This window comes from Trachemys scripta, chromosome 22, assembly GCF_013100865.1.
Source record: "Trachemys scripta elegans isolate TJP31775 chromosome 22, CAS_Tse_1.0, whole genome shotgun sequence".
In the NCBI taxonomy this organism is placed as follows: Eukaryota; Metazoa; Chordata; order Testudines; family Emydidae; genus Trachemys; species Trachemys scripta.
This window is the reverse complement of record NC_048319.1, coordinates 8,499,015-8,506,854: the sequence shown is the minus strand read 5'-3', so window position 1 is coordinate 8,506,854 and position 7,840 is coordinate 8,499,015.

Sequence of the window (7,840 nt, the reverse complement as noted above, 5' to 3'; positions counted from 1 at the left end):
GTCGGGCCAGTGCACGGCGCTGTATGAGCGGGTGACAGGCTGACTCCAGGACACACACACACACGGCTACGGACGCATCAGCGTGGGCACGGCGGTGCCACTGGGCTCTGGTTTTTCATACTGGCTCTCTGGTCGCCCTAACACTGGCTAACATGGGATGCATGTAAGTCCCTCCGCCCAGCTCTGGGGTGAACCCCGCCCGCCAGCTCATACCCCAGGGGACTGGCCCCTGCCCTGCCCTGCAGCCGTGTGCCCGGCGGGGGTCACGTTCTGCTTTGAATCCAGCGCTGCACATGGCGGGGGGGGATTTCTGATTAATTCATAGACCCTTTTGGCATCCAAAGAGGGGGTGCGACCAGCGCCCCTCCCATCAGCAGTGGGGGGGATGACAAGCTCTTGCCTCCCCTTTTCTTAGCGTCTGACTGTCTGTCTGTCTCCCTGTCCATCCGCCTGCCTCTGCCTGTTTCTCATTTCCCATCCTCGTCAGTCCCGGCCCCTCAGCCCGGCTCCATCCCAGCCCCGGCTCCTGGAGGACCCCTGTCTCCATAGAAACGGGGGCAGCCCGCCAATCGCAGCTCCTGTCACTTCAAGGTGAAAGATGCCTGGCGCAGAACAATGTCACCCGGCGGCTGTGAGCCGAAAGCGTCTGGTTTCTGTCCGTGCTTACGCCCCCCCCTCACCCCCCCAAAGGGCACCACTGGGGAGCGCAGAATAAGCTGGCGCGTTCCGGTACCGGAGCTGCTCCTGGACACCTCTCATGTCCCCCAAACTGAACCAGGCCCCAGCGCCCGCGCTGCCCAGCCAGCCAGCCTCCAGCCCGGCTTGGCACACAGCCGGGCACAGGGGGCTGTGCCCCCAACGGAGGCACCAGCAGCCTCGGTCAACCCGTGCCAGGCACACAAAACCCTCTTCCCGAGCCGACAGCGGGGCAGGGATAGGCAGGCCCCCGCCCAGCACCCTGGGCTGCCCTGCTGAGAGCTTTGGGTCATCTTAGTAACGTTGTCCTGGACCAAAGAGCGTCTAATTTAAGAAGCCTGGGCTGGGGGGGGGGGGGGGGAGAGGAGGGGGGGGGGGCATCAGAGCATTATGGGTGGGAGGGTGGCTGTGCCGAAGGATGAGACGTAGCCCTGGGAGGCAAGACATCTGGGCTCTATTCCCATCTCGCCCCCGTTGAATCACCCTGTGGGCCACGGCGTCCTGTCTCTGCCTCAGTTTCCCTGCTGGTAGCATGGGCTGCCGACGAGTCAGAGCTAAGGGTAGAAAGCACTCGAGGCTGGAGCGGGTTGATGTTTATTTCATGAAGAAAAAATGGCTTTGGGCCCAACCCTGACATTCTGAACCAGAAATCGACACCGTTTAAAAACCGTTGTCGTTATGAAAATGGCCTGGCCAGCAAAACAAAAAAACGTTTATTTCTAGCTGGCTACAAATGTCATATTGTCATAGTTTTGGTTCACGTCCCTCCCTGTCTCGCCCAAACCAGCACGGTCCCGTGGGTGGGCTCTGGGCTAGGGCGTGGGTTCTCAGCCTTGTTCTTCGGCAATCCCTTAGCCTGCCTGGGCTGTGGTCCCCCAGCTGTAAAACGGGAATCTTCCCTGCCCGACAGGGGCCGAGGTTGTGAGACGCTCAGGCCCAGAGCCCAAAGGGCTTGAAATCAATGGACGTTAGGACTCTAAATACTTGGAAGCGCTGGACCTCAGATACTCTAGTGCTGGTAGCTGGAGACGTATCTACCACAGCTACCCAGGCATCCCGAGATAACAACTCCTAAGGGCCATTTGTTTCCTTTTCACACACAAAAGAGGAACATTTCTGGGAGGAAAATATCTTTTGAACCCACCCCTCCGCCCCCTGAGAAAACGGGGGTTTCTTTTGAATGCTTGCAACGGGGTGGGCTCAGAGCAGCGTAGAGCTGCTGTCAGTGCGCCAGAGACAAGCATCCACACGGGCGAGGGGAGGTCAGCGCAGGAGCCCACCGCACCAGGGCTGGGGGTGGAGGGGTGCGGCGCTTGGTTCCCTGCAGTGTAGAGTGTTTCCCCTCACCACGGATTGCCGACTCAGCGGTTCCTGCCCTGAGCGTTTACAGAACTAAAGCAGGCCGGGAAGGTGGCGGAGAGGCCGAGACACACTGGGGGGCAGGGCCGGATTAACCTTTTGTGGGCCTGGCGCCAAACATATTTGTGGGCCCCCATGGAGGCAATGGAGCATGGTGCAGAGAGGTCAGTCCTCAGAGCAAGGGGCCAGCCAGAGTCAATGGGGCATGGCAGGGGCGGCCCCGCTCCCCCCAGCCCAGTGCAAGGGCACTATTTACAAACTGGCAGTTGCCAGATGCACAGTGGCCCACCCAGCCCCGGGCTGCCAGCGTGCCCCTTCCCCTCGGGGGCGGGCCCATGCCACGCCACACCCCCCGCAGCCCCAACCAACAACTCCCCCAGGCCAGAGCCCCGCCAGACCCACTATGCCCAGTGCTCCCCCAGACCGCCCCCACAAATGCATAGCACCCTGCACAAAACCACCCCTGTCCACAGCCCCACCACAACTGCACAGCACCCAACGCAGAACCCCCATTCCCTAGTGCGCCAACACACAGATCTTCCCCGCCTCCTCCCAGCCCAACACCCCGCCCCGCCCCCCCCAGATACCCACTCCCCCACGCCTGCTGGGAGGCGACTGTGTCTGCCGGGCTGAGCCACTCCAGCCCCTCAGGACTGGCACGACCAGCCAGCCCAGGGCCTGCCCAGCCAGGATCCCTCAAGACGGTATTTGCCTGGAGGGGCCCAGCCAAGCCCCCCCCAGTCCCCGGCTGAGACTGGCCAGGCTTCTGTAGCAGTCCCAGGCAGTTCAGCTCTAAGGAGACAGGCAGAGCCCCACGGGTGGTGGGAAGCAGAGACTGCCCAGAGCCAGAGGTGCACCGGGGTCCAGCCAAGGGGCGGAGAGGAGACCTCGGCCAGCTGGCGGGCAGGCCGAGAGGAGTAAGTGGTGGGTGGGTGCGGGGTGAAAGCCAGCGGGCTGGCGGGGTCTTGGGGTGCAGTGCAAGCAACATGGGGGGAGTGGGGGTAGGATCCTGGTGCATTCAGGGTCGGGAGATAGAAGAGGAAGAGGAAGAAGGCAAAGGGGGAGAGGGGTCGATACTCACACTGCAGCTGTCTCCCCTGCCTGCCATCCTATCTGCAGGATGCCCTGCGGGGTGTGTCCGGGGTGTCTCAGCAGATGCTGTCCCAGGTGTGTGTGGCAGGGGGTGGGCAGACCACCTGGGCGCTGTGGTTTGATCTCAGCCGGGCTTCTGCAAGGGTTTGGAATTGATCGTGCCAATCTCGGCTGCCCCTCACCAGAGCACCTCTCCTTACACGAGACTGGGTGTCCCTGCAGCCCGCGATGGGGCAGTGGTGTCCTGGCGCTCCAGAGCTGGCAGCCTGCAAGGCTGGGCACACGGGAGTCTGGGTCCAAGACTCTGGGATCCAGACTGCGCCGTGGTTCTGTGACTCTGGGATCAGGGCTGTGGGTGGGTGCCAGGCCTGTGGCGTCGCAGCTCTGGGGTCCGCACAGCGGCATCATGCGTCCAGGACCCAGGCCACAGGTCTGGCTCCATATCTCGGGGTCCAGCGCACCGTACCCCACAGAGGGGAGACTCTGAAGTGATCTCACCCCAGTTTTGTTTGAGCTGGCACCGCCTGCAGCCCCCCACATTCCCCAGGGAGGGCAAGTTGCTGCCCTTGCAGATGGGGGGCCCCGGCTTTCAGCAGCAGGCCCCAGAGGGCCCATCCCCTTGCCCTTGGAGTGACAGGTCAGAGGGGGTCAGTTAAGACCAGTTTGGGGGCAACAAATGGAATCAGATCAGCCTCCCTGTTCTCAGCTGCCCCCCCCCCTTGTGTTTGCAATGCAGCCAGCCACCCCCCCCCGCCAGGCCCTGTTCCCCTTTATTACCTCCACCGAGCCCCGCAATGCCCCTCGCCCAGCCCGTGGACCCCGCTGGGGGAGCTGTTTGTCGGCTAATTGGAGCTGAAAGGCAGTCAGCAGGCATCAGCGTGAGCGCTGGGTATTTTTAGTAAGTGCCCCACTTGTGGGGCTGCGGGAGCCCTGCCGGCTGATTCATTATTAAGCCGACATGCTCTGGCACTTCCCGGGGCTGAATTATTGATGGCGCTCAGGGCCTCGGCTGTCTGTAACCATTAGCGGTCCCCGGCTAGGGGACACGGCTCTGGCCTCTGCTTCCCCGGCCTTCCTTTCCTCCACGCCCTTGCTCCATCATCCCCTCTCCCTGAGTACGTCTCTCCCCAGGATCTCAAAGCGCCCAGAGCTAGGAGGATTCTGGCTTTGCACACGAGTTGCTTTGGTGTGACCCGCCTTGGTTTAGAGAAGGGGAAAGTGAGGCATGCCGAGGTCAACTGATTTGCCCAAGGTCGCGTGGCTGAGCAGGGAACAGAACCCAGGAGTCCTGATTCCCATGCACCCCCTCGAGGGTGGGGACAGAACCTCACCTCCCAGTGGGATCCGGGGTCAGCGGTGTCTGGCTTGACGCAATGAGCTAGAGACCGTCTCTGAGCTGTGAAGGCCAAGCAGCCATGCAGGAGAGGCGCTCACGGCTGGAGCTCATGCTCGCACCAGCCCGCGGCGCTGGGACTAGAACTTGCCACCTTCCCAGCTGGAAACCCAGGCCTCCCGCTTTGCGCGCAAGGAGACGCTCCCTTGGTGCCTAGCAGTAGTAGTAGGGCCCTTATCCTTGCTGTGGTCTGTGCTGCCACTAGGGGTGAAATAAATATTTGCCCAAAGCTCGCATGGGCAGAAAGGAGTTGGAAGAGCAGCCGCTGGGCTCTGCCAAGCCGGGCCCAGGATAATTAGCTGGAGGCTGACAGCTGGCACAGGGGTATGGGGGGGTCTGGGGGGGCGAGGCCTGGAATGCAGCAGCCTGGGGCGGATCCCCATCGGCCCCAATTCACAGCAGTTCATTAGCTGGATGCACATGGGGGTGGCAATCTCATGTGTAACCTGCTTGGGGGGGGGCGGGGGAAGAGTCTCCCTTCTCCACCCCCCCACCCAACACACACACCCTGTCCCCGGTGCCCTACCACGCGCCAGCTGCCATGAGGGGCTGTGCCCGGGGATGCCAGCTGGGCCCTGATCGGTAACAAAGAGACGCAGCCCCTTCGCAGAGGAGAAATTACAGGAGCTTTTTCCGTTGCACAAAAGGATTCTCCCCGTCTCCCCCCCGGGGATTAAAGCCGCTAACGAGCAGCTGGTCTAATCAAAGTTGTCAGGGAGGGAGCCGGAGCAGCAGAATGAAAAACGACCCAGCTCCTGCTATTGATCGCCGTTCCGAGGCGCTGGGGCAGGGGCCGCTGGGCAGCAGGACACTGACTCTTGGAGGGGTTCGACGTGAGGGGGGTGCCCCTTCCCCCCACTTGGGACTAGTGTCGAGTCTGCTCCTGCAAGGGAGTGGAGGGGATTCTGGGACCATTGTATCTGGGGCAGCTGTTGGATAGCTGGGTCCTGTTCTGTCCCCCGCCCCCCCCCCCCCCAACGCTGGATTTCCCCCTCCCCAGCTGCCAGGCTCTGTGCACGCTGCCGGCCCCATCTCCCCAGTGCTGGTTGCTGGGCTGGGGGGCCTGCCTGGCTAAGATGCTTGATCTTGCTGGGGGGGTGAGTTGACTCCATCCGCGCTAGTGGAGTTCCTGCTCCCCCCACGGGCATGACGGGGCCCCGTGGAGTGAGCCCTGCCGTCCTCCAGGATCTGCGCTCAGGGAGCAGCGGGCAGCCTGGGACTGGCCCCGCGGGAGCAAAGAGGCAGCTCCACCCTCTGCGCTGGTTTATGGTCTAGGGCCCAGAATGCGTCCAAAGGCCACTGGGCTCGGCTCCCTGCTCTGGGGGTTGTGCCCTGGGGTGCAGCGCTGCTCAGGTTTGGCCCAGTTCCCCTCCATCTGAGAGGGGTCCGGCCGGAACTGACGCCAGGAGGGTGCTGGTGGTGTCACTTTCTGTAGGTAACGTACCCTCCAGCCAGTTTCCACCCTGTCCTGCCCCCGATGTGCCCCTCACCCAGAGCTGGGCAACACCCCCTCATCCTGGACCCCAACTTTTCTTCCATTGCATCCCCAGGACCCCAAATGCCCCCACCCCTTCACTTTCTCCCCTCTCAGCTGTGTGTTTTGGGGGAACTATCTTGCTGCCCCTCCCATTGACCCCTCCGCCCCCATATCCTTCCCCTAGCCTCTGCACTGCATATGCACACCCATCTGCCCCCCAATTCTTTCCCCAGTTCCCCCAAACTCCCAAATCCTTCCTCGCTACACCCCCAAGCCCCCGATCTCCCCACTTCACCTCCAAGCCCCCAAATCCCCTGACCCTTTACCCTCTGCCCCCATAGGCCATGTGAGGGGGCGGTGTTTTGGGGGGCTTGTCTTGGTCAGCCAATTGCCGGGGTGGGTTCCCCAGTTGCTCATATCTGGCCCAAGTATCTGGAACCTTAGCTCCGAGCAGCTCCCTCTGGACCCCTGTGGGGGAGGCATCGGGTCTAGGAGTGTCTTGGGGGGGTCTCTGGGTTGCCCCCCGAGACCATCTGTGTTTAAAAATGAGTCCTGAGCCCCGAAAGGTTGCAAACCCCGAGCAAGAGGGGTGGAAGTCAGGACTCCTGGGTTCCATTTGCAGCTCCGTGGCTTCAACCAAATCACTCTGGCCTAAAGTGGCCACTGATTTGGGGTGCTTGTGTGTGGCTGCCCGGCCCGTGGATGCCTGGGGCTCTGGTCTCCAGAGGTGCCGAACTCCCCCCAGGCTCCACGCCGTCGTCGGGCCCAGCAGATCGCCCCGAGATCCACATGTGGCTCTTTGCGACAGCCGTTCCGCACAGCTGGAACCCTGACCTGGGCGCCGCCCTGGGAAATATGCCGGCTGGACCAGCCCCGCGCTGGGCCTCCCCCATCAGCGCTGCTCTGAAAGAGACAACCTGGCAGTGCGGGGAGCGACCCGGTTTGTGACGAAGGCCGGTTATCAGCGGCGACTGGCTGAGGAGCCTGGGAGAGCGGTGTGGCGTCCGATAGCGGCCCAGACCCGCCGGCTGCACTGTCTCGCCTAGCTTCATCTGGGCCACTCATTCCGCTGCCGCTTCCCCACAGCTCCCTGTCACACAAACCTGTAATGAAGTTTCCCAATTAATTACTGCCATTAGGAATCCAATTAGTGTCTCCGAACCGCTGGCAGGCAGGGGGAGCCGGGGGAGGGGGAGCTTGGCACAGTGCAGAAAACCGGTGTGAAATTCTTGCCGGTGCTCGTCCCCTGCCTGCACCCCGGCACGGCACCTGCAATCTAGGCAGCACCTAGAGGAGAAGGGAGGCGGGAGAGAACTTATCTGGGTGGCTCACGTGGGGCAGATCACACGGCACAGGCCTGTCTGTCTGAGCGAGGCTGCGGCCGCATGCCCTGTGCTCACCTGGCACGCAGCATCTGCAATCAGGGCCTCGCCCAGCCCCCTCTCAGCAGATCCATGCAGCCTACGATCACACCTGACACCCAGACAAAGGCAGCCCCCCTCCTCCAGGCTCGCACACACAAGTCTGGGCGCCCCCACGTGCATACGCTGCACTCAGTCGCAGCTAAATTACAGCCGTGTGTGCACCCAAGATTCAGTCGCACCTAGAATCACCTCCCGTGTGCACACGTAACAGCCGTTCACACCTGGACTCACGCCCATGTATGCAAGCGACATTCATTCGCAGCCAAAATCGCACCTGCCTATACATACACTAGGCATTCCCAGCTCAAATCACACCCCTGTGGACACACCCAACTTGTTCACACCCAGGATCACACCCAGAGGTCCGCAGTCCAGCCACGCCCTCCGGGCCCCCCCATG